The 14368-nt window shown below is 43.8% G+C and overlaps 1 protein-coding gene across 4 annotated transcripts in view; it reads left to right on the plus strand.

The window, feature by feature from the left end:
- Window positions 1-1406: 1406 nt before the first annotated feature.
- The window catches only part of atg10 (ATG10 autophagy related 10 homolog (S. cerevisiae)), a 327510-nt gene continuing 314548 nt past the window's right edge, over window positions 1407-14368 (plus strand). For 3 of the 4 annotated variants that reach the window (XM_055633405.1, XM_055633406.1, XM_055633407.1), the window contains exon 1: window positions 1789-1960. The gene's annotated coding sequence lies outside the window, so the exon portion shown is untranslated. Of the gene's footprint in view, window positions 1562-1788; window positions 1961-14368 lie in introns of those variants that run through there. The other variant, XM_055633408.1, reaches the window with a different exon arrangement.

The raw sequence follows: 14368 nt of genomic DNA on the forward strand, positions 1-14368 counted from the left end.
ATTAATGATTTGGACGAGGGAATTGAATGCAACATCTCCAAGTTTGCGGATGACACGAAGCTGGGGGGCAGTGTTAGCTGTGAGGAGGATGCTAGGAGACGGCAAGGTGACTTGGATAGGCTGGGTGAGTGGGAAAATGCATGGCAGATGCAGTATAATGTGGATAAATGTGAGGTTATCCATTTTGGTGGCAAAAACAGGAAAGTAGACTATTATCTAAATGGTGGCCAATTAGGAAAAGGGGAGATGCAACGAGACCTGGGTGTCATGGTACACCAGTCATTGAAAGTGGTGCAGCAGGCAGTGAAGAAAGCGAATGGTATGTTAGAATTCATAGCAAAGGATTTGAGTATAGGAGCAGGGAGGTTCTACTGCAGTTGTGCAGGGTCTTGGTGAGACAACACCTGGAGTATTGTGTACAGTTTTGGTCTCCTAATCTGAGGAAAAACATTCTTGCCATAGAGGGAGTGCAGAGAAGGTTCACCAGACTGATTCCTGGGATGTCAGGACATTCATATGAAGAAAGACTGGATAGACTTGGCTTGTACTCGCTAGAATTTAGAAGATTGAGGGGGGATCTTATAGAAACTTACAATATTCTTAAGGGGTTGGACAGGCTAGATGCAGGAAGATTGTTCCCGATGTTGGGGAAGTCCAGGACAAGGGGTCACAGTTTAAGGATAAAGGGGAAATCCTTTAGGACCGAGATGAGAAAAACATTTTTCACACAGAGAGTGGTGAATCTGTGGAACTCTCTGCCACAGAGGTAGTTGAGGCCAGTTCATTGGCTATATTTAAGAGGGAGTTAGATGTGGCCCTTGTGGCTAAGGGGATCAGGGGGTATGGAGAGAAGGCAGGGATGGTATACTGAGTTGGATGATCAGCCATGATCATATTGAATGGTGGTGCAGGCTCGAAGGGCCGAATGGCCTACTCCTGCACCTATTTTCTATGTTTCTATGTTTCACCTTCCCCGCAGCCAACAACAGACCATTGTGTGCTCTATTTTTCCTTAATCTTTGTTGCCGGTTTGGATTTGTCCTTTAGCGTACCTTTCATTAATTACTTCATACAGTATCTCTGGATTCCCTCTCCCCTAACTCTCAATCTGAAGAAGGGTCTGGACACAAAACATCACCTATTCCTTTTCTCCAGAGATGCTGCCTGACCCGCTGAGCCTGACCCAGCATTTCAGTGTCTATTTTCTGTGCAAACCACCATCTATCTGCAGCTGCTTCCTGCACACTGTGGAAATAAATGCTCGGTGCACCCAATCATGTTTTTTTTTTACATTGCAAATTCGTGCAAACCACAAATGCGCCGTACATCTTTAAATGCTGTGCTGTAAAATCCAACTTTGTTGTGGCAAGGCACTGCTGTCAGACAGTGTGTGGGAGGAAGAAGCATTAACTTCAACAGCTGTTTCTTGACCCCGGCTGTCAGTCTTCCCAAGAATAAATTTTTGGAGTGTCCCATTACAACCCTGTAGGGGATTATCTAATGTTCAGAGCCCTGCCTGCGAGAGGGGGAGCGTTAGCAAAGCCGCCTGGCCAAGCGCAAGGTAATGAGCAGTGCAAGAGCCGGCGTTTACAATGTGCGGCGCGGAGACAGGGCAACTTTCAATGCAGCATGGTTGTGTGTTTACAAAGCACGTTTCCCCTGTAGGGAGAGTGCAGTTCGAGTACTTGCACACACTACAGTAATTCCCCTGCAAGGGCGACTTGAAACTGGCTGTGCTGAATAGCATTTGCTCTTCCCACCGCCTCCCTCTCTCATTCTCCACCGTTGCTGCTGCTACAGCTACAGCTACAGCTACTGCTGCTGCTGCTGCTACAACTGTTGCTGCTACAGCTACAACTGCTACAGCCTCATACCCCGGAAGTTTAGCCTCCACTGCTCGCCAAACTTTCTCCACTGACACTGCCTGCCTGTTTTCACCCCCCACATATATACACCTTGGGTATGTGCTGTGTCTCTTCTGTGTACAACTCCATTACTCGCTCGTTCTTTACACGTAGGAAGAAGCACCCATAGATAGGTTCTTTGTGTTACTATATATATATATATATTGTGTGCATTTTCCAGGGAGAGGGTTTTAACCAGACCGAGTTAATAATCGGATCTGAACTGAACTGCTGTCCTTGCAAACTGCTTGGTGCCCCCCTTGTTTAAAACACAACTTGCCACCGTGAGTTGGAAGCAGTATCCGTACATATATTAAATGCAGAAACAAAAAACGGAATTGTGATTTGTTTTGTTTTAGTTGGGGTGGAGTTGTGTATCTGATGTAGTTATAACACGATTTTCTTGCCAGAGATTCCTACTGATGGCTACTTGCATTTGAACCCTGCCCAAATACAATATGTATTAGTGTATATATTGGGTGGTTTTTAAATGATCCTGGATTGGTCCACTGTGCGTTACAGATGTACTGTCTTTCATTGTTGAACATGATTTGGATTTGCCCCTTATCTTGCCTCTTAACAGGAAGTAGCCCTGCATTTACAACAATGATTGTACTGCCCTGTTTCATTTGTGGAATATGATATGATTTATAAGTTAATGAATATCACTACCACAAAAAAATATTGCTTTTGTCTTTCAAATCACTTCCTGACATTTTCATGTTTCCATATTAATCTTCCCCTTGGGAGGGAAAAGTGTTCATACAAGTTCTCTTTTTAAAAATATTAATACTGATTAACAAAATAATGTTTTATCTGACATGCCCTTTATAATGTTTTACCATATTGTGGATATTATGTGAATGTATTTTTGCAATGATTCAGGAAAGGACTATGTGTTGCTAATTAGAAATGTTAAGAACCATATGAAGGTACAATCGGTATTATTTGTAAGGGCATGCATGTAGAAACATTTAAAAGTATACGTGACATGCTGGAAAAATGTTCTTGGGTCCCTTTTTAAAATGGAGTTACTTGTTCAGACAAATCAGAGGGTTAGAAATAAATCCATTTGGCTGTAGAGCTGGAAAGCACATGATGCCTTCATGAATAATGTATTTTTCTACTCTTTGTGAGGTCCACCTGAATGCATGGAACACCAGCAGCTGGGATAATAAATAGGTTGTTCTGATCTTGGAGTCTATTATAATAGTTGGTTAACAAGATGTGTTTCTACTTAAGAAGTGGTGAAAAATGCAGCAAACATTAGCCACTGCTGTCCTTACATATGACAATAAAGGATCTATCTATCTATCTATCTATTCATCATAATTGATAATGAATTTCTCTCACACGTAAGCAAAAGTCAACTTGTTATAGAGTCTTACAGTGTGGAAACCAGGCCTTTCCTTGCCCACACCGGCCAACATATTCCATCTACACTAGTACCACCTGCCTGCATTAGGCCCATATCCCTCTAAACCTGTCCTATCCATGTTGTTATTCCTCTATTCTGACTGCTCTATTTTCAGGGTGACTTGGTTCACATTGAAACAGGCCCTTCTTTCTGCTATGTCCACGTTGACCATTGAACACATCTGTACAAGCCCTATTTGCTCACATTTTGCCCGTATAGTGAAAGAATGTTGGGCTGCTATTTGAGGAAACTTGCATCCATACTTCAGTTGTGCCTTGTAAATATTTTGCCCCGGCACACAAACTAACTGAACCTCCGTTAGAAGCAGTGAACCAATTGTTTGGAAACCCGTACTTTTGTGACGGACTGGGAAATACTGGTGAAATAACAAACATGGGGGAATTCAAAACTTCCAAAATGAAAAGACAATTATGGATTTAGAAAAGTGGAGGCAGTGAGAAGCTGAGTAGGACTAAAATACTTGTCCTCGTAGAAGGGATGGCGTTGTGAAGAATTGGTTTCTATCCCACCAGTTAAGTTTGACTTTTGTGTATGTTATTCATAGTCCTTGCTATATTTCACTGAAGTAAAATGGCACAGCTATGCATAGGCTGCTGATGCTCCAGCAGAAAATATTAATGTTATAGCAACATGGTGATATTTACTTCCATATAAATCCTAGACAGGTTCGGCAAATCGGTACTTGCAGGAGTGTCCACTGGTTTCTTATTTATAGATGTTATGTGTGGAAAAATAGCCACATTTCAACCTGTACTCTTTCTGCAAAAATGTACCTTTTCCTTTCTGGAAATCCAATAGCTTTAGTTGAGATGTGGACTCCTTCATTTGCTGCCTTTGTGCATGTTTCCACTTTCTACTGATATTTGGGTGTTATTGGCAAGGCCAACACATATTGTGTATCCCCATTTGCTCTTCAAATAGTAAACATAAGCAGCTGCTATGAACTCCTGCATTTCATTTGGTGAAGGCACACTCAGAGTTCTGGTGTGCAGGGGAGATCCAGCACATAAACCCATACTATAGCAGATCAACCATGTTTTCAAGGCATGTGATGTGGATGGGGAGCCAGTGGATGCTGGTGCCCAAATTCCCTGACGTAGAGGTTGTGGGTTAGGATGGTGCTGTGGAATGGGGCAGGTGATGGATTTTGGATGGCAATGCATTTTGCAGATAGTAGTCTGCAGCATTACATGCTGAAGATAAAGCAAATAAAATGGATTGGGCAGTGGATAGGGTCAACATAGAAACACAAAGTGCAGGACAGGAACAATGTTAGCGTGTTCTATGTTATGCTTGTTCACATCACTGCCCAATTGCCCCTTAAACATTGGTATCATGCCTGTTAATATCACCTCCCCTAATTGCACAATGTGTTTAAAAAATAATAGTCCATTTAGCTCTCAGATCTCCTTTTAACCATTCCCTCTCACCTTAAACCGATGCCTCCTAGTGTTTTTCACATTTTTGTAGGGGGCAAAATAATCTGTCTACTTACCGTATGTATTCATCTCATTCTTTTATATACTTATCAGGTTGTCTCTCGGCTTGCATGCTTACTTTCATAGACTGATGAACAAGGGCCGCCAGATCCCGTTGTACTTCCCCTTTTCCCAACTTGACACCATTTAGATAGTAATCTGCCTTCCTGTTTTTGCTACCAAAGTGGATAACCTCACATTTATCCGCATTAAACTTCATCTGCCATGCATCTGCCCACTCACCCAACCTGTCCAAGTCCCTGCATTCTCATAGCATCCTCCTCACGGTTCACACTGCCACCCAGCTTTGTGTCATCTGCAAATTTGCAAATGTTACTTTGATTCCCTTCAACTAAATCATTAATATATATTGTAAATAGCTGCAGTCCCAGCACCGAGCCTTGCGGTACCCCACTAGTCACTGCCTGCCATTCTGAAAGGGACCTGTTAATCCGTACTCTTTGTTTCCTGTCTGCCAACCAATTTTCTATCCATGTCAGCACTCTACCCCCAATACCACGTGCCCTAATATTGCCCACTAATCTCCTATGTGGGACCTTATCAAATGCTTTCTGAAAATCCAGGATAACTACATCCACTGGTTCTCCCTTGTCCATTTTCCTAGTTACATCCACACAAAATTCCAGAAGATTAGTCAAGCATGATTTCCCCTTCGTAAATCCATGCTGATTTGGACCGATCCTGCTACTGCTATCCAAATGTGCCGCTATTTCATCTTTTATAATTGACTCCAGCATCTTCCCCACCACCGATGTCAGGCTAACTGGTCTATAATTTCCTGTTTTCTCTCTCCTGCCATTCTTAAAAAGTGAGATAACATTAGCTACCCTCCAATCCACAGGAACTGATCCTGAATCTATAGAACATTGGAAAATGATCACCAATGCATCCACAATAATCCTAGCAATAACCTGGCAAACTTCCTCTGCACCCTCTCCAAATGTTCCTATGGAGTGCTGTCCAGAACTGCGCACCATTCCCCAAATGTGGCCTAACCAAAGTTTTATACAACTGTAACTTCTATATACAGTGGCCCAATTGGTGAAGGCAATTTACACCCTTTGCACTTGTCTTTCCACTTTTGAGGATCCATGGACTAACTTGCAGCTCAAGAGAAACATCAGTGCACCTTGTGGTCCTTCCATTGACTGAATATTTTCATCTCACATATGATTTTCCAAAGTTCATCACATGCGCTTGTCAGGATTAAACGCCATCTGCCATTTTCCAGCTGAAAGGTGTCATGTGACCACCTTCCTTACTATACACAACTCATCCAGTTTTTGTGTAAAAATTGAAACATTAATCAAACTATCTACATTTTCCTCCAAATCATTATGTATTATAAACAACAGCTCCCAACACTAATCCTTTCCAGAAACCATTGGGCACAGACCTCCAATGAGAATGAGACCACTCCAACATTAACCTTTCTCTTGCATTCTCTCTTTCTCTTCCCATTTTGTATGCAATTTACCAAGTGGCTGTGGAGGCTGCCATGTGATTGAATCTTCTGGATCAACCTACTAGGAGCTGATTCAACTCACCTGGTTGATTGCTCTACTAAAGTCCATTCAGACAATGTCTACTGCTGATTTCTCATCACTTATCTTTATTTATTGCCGTATACCCAAGTATGGTGAAGTACAGTTACAATAAAAATCTTGCTTGCAGCAGCATCAATCTTCATAGAGTCATATAGCATGGAAACGAGTCCTGCGGCCAAACTTTCCCAAACCGACGAACATGCCCCAACTGCACGAGTCCCATCAGCCCACGTTTGGCCTATATCCCTCCAAACGTATCCTCCCAATGTACCTGTCTAACTGTTTATTTAAATATTGTGATAGTACATGCCTCAACTACCATCGCCAGCAGCTTGTTCCATATCCCTATCACCCTTTGTGTATTTGCTTACTAATCATGCCTTGTATGTTTTCATCCAAATCATTGCTGTAGATGACAAACGGCAATGGCCCCAGCACCGAACCCTGAGGCACACTTTATTCACAGGCATCCAGTCCGAAAAACAATGTCACCATCACCCTCTGCTTCATTCCATGAAGCCAATCTTCTATCCAGTTGGCTATTCTCTCCTTGGATCCCATGCGATCTAACCTTCCACAGCAGCGTACCAATTGGAACGTTGTCAGATGTTTTGCTAAAATCCATATCTACAACGTCTACAGGTCTGCCTTCATCAACCTTTTTGGTCACATATTCATAAAACTCGTGGATTCATGAGGCACCCATGTACAACAGCAAGTTGACTATCCATAATCAGCCCTTATCCATCTAAATACATGCGTATCTTAACCCTTGGTATACTGTCCACAAACCTTCCGGCCACAGATGTTAGACTCCCTCTGACATGGGCTCAGATAACATGCAAAATCATAAATTTTGTAGATAAATGATCCAAGGCAATGAAAAGAAAAAGACTGCAAAAAATGACATTAGTACAAAAAGACACAATTGGAAGACACATCCCTGGTGGTGCAGGAGGTGGACCGGAGTGTTCCATTGCAGAGGTGAGATTAGGCTTGTGCAGGTCAGTTCTACCGCTTGATTAAATTAGTTGTTTGTGAACTGGGACATAAAGCCTCTGTACCCTCTGGTCAATGGTAGCAGCGAGAAAAGGTTATGACCTGCGTGATGATGATCCTTGATGATAGATGCTGCCGTCCTGAGGCAAATCTTCATGTAGATGCTATCATTGGAGAGGGGGGGGGGGGGGAACACTGCCCCCCTGGGGTGAGTCCAGTCCACCACTCTCTGCTAATGATTGGGAGCAGACTGGCCATTTTCTAGTGATTCAAAATCTCCTGCTTTTTGTGAACTGGATATAGCTGTGCAATTTTACACAGATTATATTAACATTAGAATCATGTTATGCATGTAAGGGGGCCTAACTGCAACTTACTGGCCTCATTATTTCACCCTATGAGAGAAATTCCCTTTGCTCCACCCATGCCAACCCCCTTCTTCTCTGCTACCTAGACTAACTATTGTTTCGTCTTTTGATGATGGTTCTCTGACCTGAAATGTAACTATTTCTCTTTCCACAAATGCTGCCAGACCAGCTGCGTTTCCAGTGTTATTTGCCACTAGTTCAGTTTTCCACATTGCTTAGTGAATATTGTTGGCCAGTGTTATATCAGTGTTGTGTTGGGATGCAGAAGCTTTGTCAGCATTGGTCTTCAGGACCATCACAGGCTGCTGTGGTCCCATAGCTTTTGCTATATAAATGAAACTCTCCAAATGTATTTTAAAATGTTGGATTGTCCCTGCCTCAACCACTCCCATTGACAAGCTTGTTTTATATACCCACCATCCTGTGTGTGGGAAAAACCTGGTGTATATTCTCCCCTCTTCCTTTGAAAGATTGCCCTTTAGTTTTAGACTACCCCACCTCAACACCGATTCATCTTATCCATGCCCCTTATAATATTATAATCCTCTTTAAAGTCTCCCCTCAGCGTCCTTCATTCCAGGGAGATGTATCCCAGCCCACCCAGTCTCTCTTCATACTTCAAGCCTTCTGGTCAGGCACCATCCTCGTGAATCTTGACTTTTACTGAGCTAGGGAGGTTGCAGTGAAGCTGGGACTCTGTCGGCAGGGACTGCACAGTGGTCACTTGTGCCTGAGTTGCCCTGGTGGCAAGAATGAGGCCATGTAGCCTTGCCATCATATTGGTGCCTTTTACCACTTTGTGATGGACATTGTCAATAACTCCCACCCCCAAGGCTATGTTCTGTTCTGTGCCCTTGCTACCTTTGATACTTCTTCCTGGTGTTCAACATGAATATTGATTTGCAGCTGAACGATGGTGAATGGTAATCGGGAGCTTTGCTGGATGTGGTTGGTCCCATGCATAGAGTTCCATAGAACTGAGTCAGTGTTAAAGGTGCAGGGCTATGCCTCCCACTGTTAAACTGCTCCCACTTGGTCTGGCTGTCCTGTCAGTGGGACTGGGCACATCCAGATATTATGATGGGGAGCTCTTGCATCGTAAGTGAGGCTCGCAATGCAAAAGAGAGAGCTTCCAGGTATACATACACTTTCCCATTCTTAGATTATCTCGGTACTTCACAGCCAGTGAATTACTCGTTAAAACTGCCCACGGTGTTGTGGCAAAACAATAGGTGGCAATCAGAAATGGCAATAACAGAAATGTCCAATGAGTTTCTTTCTGATGTTGGTTAAGAATTTGCCTTGGATTGGTTAGGAAAAAAGGTCCTAAAACGATTTAATTGTGCAGTGACCAGATGTTGCCATCGTCCACAAGAAGTTGGCGTTTGGTTTCCATCCTGAAGATGGCATCATGTTGAGGGATGGACAGTGCCTGAACAATGACCTAAATGTTGAATCATTTTGCTTCAAAGTTAACATTGCAATGCAGTGTGTAATATGTACAGGGTGGAATTTGCTAACCAGAGGAGGGCGGCACATGTATGCATCATTGTATGTTCTCCCTGTGACCATGTGGGTTTTCTCCGGGTGCTGGCGTTTCCTCCCACCTTGTAAAGGAGTGCCGGTTTGTAGGTTAATTGGCTTCTGCAGATTGTCCCTCGTGTGTAGGATAGAACTCATGTGCGGGGATCGTTGGTGGGCCGAAGGGCCTGTTTTCCACGCTGTGTCTCCAAACGAAACTAAAGTTTCCCCATGCCCAAGTAATCCACAATACACGTTTAATTACGGTGTTGGAGATTGCTTATATGTACATTTTGCAGTGTGCAGAGTTTTAATGTAATGGGAGACTTTGACTATTGATTAGTATGGGTGTCAGGGGTTATGGGGAGAAGGCAGGAGAATGGGGTTAGGAGGGTGAGAAGAACTTTTTTCACACAGAGTGGTGATCTCTGGGCCACAGAGGGTAGTTGAGACTATTGATTAGTTGAGGGAGTTAGATGTGGCCCTTGTGGCTAAAGGGATGGAGAGAAGGCAGGGGATATGAGGGATGATCAGCCATGGAGAATGGGGTGCAGGAGGGAGGCCTAGCACCTATTTTCTATGTTTCTATGAGAGATAGATCAGCCATGATTGAATGGCGGAGTAGACTTGATGGGCCGAATGGCCTAATTCTACTCTTCCTTATGACCTGATGAAAACCAATGCAGGTATGGGCATGTAGCGGGAATAAAGTGACAACCATTAAAACATTCCCTTGAGGAATTCATTTGGAGATGATCCTTGCCAGTTTCCTCTGTGATCTGCTCCACATATCTGTAAAAAATGGTTCAGTCGGTTGGTTCTTTAGTTCCTGTAATGTGAAATATTTGGTATGTTGGAGATGCTACACAAATGGAATTAGTTTGTATTGGCTTGAATTAAAGAGATGGCAAGTAATGCTGAGGGGAGCAGCTGCTTCGAGTTGGTACTGCTTCAGAGACAGGAAGTGGAACCTTGCCTGTAGAGGATTTGAGGAATTGGCAATGTTGTTTGCATTACCAAGGCCAAAGCTCTGAGATGGGTGGGATTTAATAATGCCTCTCCTTTGCGGGGAAAAAAACTGGAGCTCTTCAAATATGTATTTATGAATAACACAAAAGCAATTTGACTTCCAGTCATTCCTTAATTAGAATGATGAGTTTGTGTGTTTAGCTGTTCATTCACATGAAATACACAGGTTTATGTGGCATCTTTAAGGACATAGGGGTATGTGACCCCTCCCCCCCCACCCTGCCAGCATAACTTAATGTATAGAAACATAGAAACATAGAAATTAGGTGCAGGAGTAGGCCATTCGGCCCTTCGAGCCTGCACTGCCATTCAATATGATCATGGCTGATCATCCAACTCAGTATCCCGTACCTGCTTTCTCTCCATACCCTCTGATCCCCTTAGCCACAAGGGCCACATCTAACTCCCTCTTAAATATAGCCAATGAACTGGCCTCGACTACCCTCTGCGGCAGAGAGTTCCAGAGACTCACCACTCTCTGTGTGAAAAAAGTTCTTCTCATCTCGGTTTTAAAGGATTTCCCCCTTATCCTTAAGCTGTGACCCCTTGTCCTGGACTTCCCCAACATCGGGAGCAATCTTCCTGCATCTAGCCTGTCCAACCCCTTAAGAATTTTGTAAGTTTCTATAAGATCCCTCTCAATCTCCTAAATTCTAGAGAGTATAAACCAAGTCTATCCAGTCTTTCTTCATAAGACAGTCCTGACATCCCAGGAATCAGTCTGGTGAACTGTCTCTGCACTCCCTCTATGGCAATAATGTCCTTCCTTGGTCAACAGTGATTTCATAAAGAAACCTATGAAAACATTATGTCTTCCCCAACACAGTGTTAGGTTGTGAATCTGTGGAATTCTTTGCCACGGATGGTTGTGGAGCCTAAGTTAGTGGATATTTTTAAGGTAGAGATAGATAGATTCTTGATTAGTAGGGAGAGATAGAGCAGCCATGATTGAATGGCAGAGGAGACATGATGGGCCAAATGGCCTAATTCTGCTCCAATCACTTATGAACATGAACCAGAAGTCCTGGGTGAAACTCGTAATCTGCAACGGGTTAGAACTGTGGTGATCCCGTATCATATACAAAGTCCAGGCATGACTTTCCATAGGCCATCTATCCTACCAATGCCCAGATGAACACAGTGAACAGCCTCAATGACTACTATCCAGCAATGCCCACATCCACCATAATGAAGTGCTTTGAGAGGTTGGTTATGGCATGAATGGCCTGCGTCTGCTTTAATTAGTCTATCACCACAACAGGTCAACAGCAGCACCTATCTCACTGGCTCTCCACTCTGCACTGGACTATCTGGATAACAAGAATGCATGATGCCAGGCTGCTGTTCATCGACTGCAGCTTTGTGTTTCAACACAATCATCCCCTCCAAACTCCTCAACAAGTTTCAAGACCAGGGTGTCTGTCGCTCCTTTTGCAACTGGGTTCTTTACTTCCCCACTTGGTGTGGGTCAGTAACAGCAGTTCCTCCTCACTGATCATCAATACGGGTGTACCTCCTTCAGCTCCCTGTTCCGCTCTCTTCACACTAAGCGCGCGCAGCTCCAGTGTGGTGTAATAAGGATGGCACGGTGGCGCAGCAGTAAAGTTGCTGCCTTACAGCGCTTGCATACTGGAGACCTGGGTTTGATTCCGACCTCGTGTGCTATTATGTGTTCGGCACGGACTAGAAGGGTCGAGATGGCCTGTTTCCGTGCTGTAATTGTTATATGGTTATCTGTATGGAGTTTTACACTCTCCCCGTGACGTGCGTGGGTTTCTCCAAGATCTTCGGTTTCCTCCCACACTCCAAAGACGTACAGGTTTGTAGATTAATTGGCTTGGTACAAATGTAAAAAAAAATATCCCTAGTGCGTGTAGGATAGTGTTAATGTTTTGGGGATCGCTGGTCGGCAAGGACCTGATTGGGCCGAAGGGCCTGTATCTCCAAACTAAACTAAAACACATTTGTTGATGACCCTACTGTTCAGCCATTCTAAAAAATAGTGCTCCAAGATCTTCGACATCTTCCCTACAAGATCTACTGGGATTATGAGCCCATATCGTCTCAGTAGTTGCTTCTAGTTGAGCCATGGCTCATACAGAGCTCGAAGGGCCGAATGGCCTTCTCCTGCACCTATTTTCTATGTTTCTATTAAACTGTCCCTGAATCTGAAGGAATGCATTTTCAAACTTCTGTACCTCTTGCCTGATCAGAGAGAGAAGAAGAGGGAGTGACTGGGGTGAAACAGGTCCTTGATTGTGCTGGTGGCCTTGCCAAGGCAATTGTCAATCTCTGTGGTCTCCCAATGGTTAAATCATCTTTTGTTCCAGCCTTCAAGATTTTGGTTCACTTCCAATTTATCAATCGATTTTCTGGAGACATATAGGTTTCACCTCTTGGATAGTCTTCTGCTGTTATTGCAAAGACAAACATTCTCCTCCCTATTGGCAATCAGCAAAACAAAATCTTCTCGGTTGTTTATTCTTGTATCAACAATCTTCGGTTTCTCATCTTTCTTTTGCAGTGGCAAAGTACTTGTGCTGCTGCAGTTTTCTACTTGGCCAGGTTCCTGTTTGCAGCACTATTGTTGTATTTGAACAACCTCTAGTGAGCAACAGTGGGACAAATTGATGCAGATTGGACACTTGCTCATTCTGATTGCTGTTTTGTTGCAAGCGCGCCAGATTTAGGCCGGAGGTTCTCACTGTTTTGTAACCTCTTTCCAGCGAGACACTGTGATGCAGTCCCACACATGCTGGGCTTCGATTTAAGAGGCAACTGGGCTAAACAGTGGAGGGCAGAGGCTGGTTGGTCTCTGTAGTCAGCTGGTGGAAGTCAACGTGAGAAATAAGAGCAGGAAGTAGTCCATCAGCCTCTTGAGCCTTCAACAAGATCCTGTTAATCCAATTTAGGCACTAACGCCATTTTCTTGCTCTCTCTTTGTGCCACTTGAAATGATTCTATACTCCAGGGGATGAACACTGTAGAACTACGATTAATTCTTGTGAAGATAGACACAAAATGCGGGACTAGCTCGCTGAGATGGGCAACATCTCTGCAGGGAAGGAATGAGTGACGTTTCGGGTCGACTGTCTAGAAGGATATATCTGGGATATGATTGGAAAACGAGACAAGCATTTGTAATATTCAGCTCTATAGAACTCTCCATACCACTTCACTGTTGGTATTTTGAATTTAGGGCATTATTATGTAAGAGTGAGCAAATGAGGCATCACAACATAGTAGTTTAAAATGCCAGGGTCCAATCCCATCCAGACTCTGCTTGGGCCTCCATCTCAGCCTGTATTCTCACTCATTAACTCTGCCTCTCTCTCACCGTGTGTCTCCCTCACCGTGTATGTCTCTCTTTGTGTGTCTCCGTCTGTGTGTGTGTGTGTGTGTGTGTGTGTGTCATAGAAACATAGAAAATAGGGTGCAGGAGTAGGCCATTCGGCCCTTCGAGCCAGCACCGCCATTCAATATGATCATGGCTGATCATCCAACTCAGTATCCCATCCCTGCCTTCTCTCCATACCCCCTGATCCCTTTAGCCACAAGGGCCACATCTAACTCCCTCTTAAATATAGCCAATGAACTGGCCTCGACTACCTTCTGTGGCAGAGAATTCCAGAGATTCACCACTCTCTGTGTGAAAAATGTTTTTCTCATCTCGGTCCTAAAAGATTTCCCCCTTATCCTTAAGCTGTGACCCCTTGTTCTGGACCTCCCCAACATCGGGGACAATCTTCCTGCATCTAGCCTGTCCAACCCCTTAAGAATTTTGTAAGTTTCTATAATATTCCCCTCAATCTTCTAAAATCTAGCGAGTACAAGCCGAGTCTATTCAGTCTTTCTTCATATGAAAGTCCTGACATCCCAGGAATCAGTCTGGTGAACCTTCTCTGTACTCCCTCTATGGCAAGAATGTCTTTCCTCAGATTAGGAGACCAAAACTGTACGCAACTGTCTCCGTGTGTGTGTGTGTGTGTGTGTGTGTGTGTGTGTGTGTGTGTGTGTGTGTGTGTGTCTCCTGTGTGTGTGTGTGTGTCTCCCTCTGTGTGTG

The sequence above is a fragment of the Leucoraja erinacea genome, chromosome 3, assembly GCF_028641065.1.
Source record: "Leucoraja erinacea ecotype New England chromosome 3, Leri_hhj_1, whole genome shotgun sequence".
Taxonomy (NCBI): Eukaryota; Metazoa; Chordata; class Chondrichthyes; order Rajiformes; family Rajidae; genus Leucoraja; species Leucoraja erinaceus.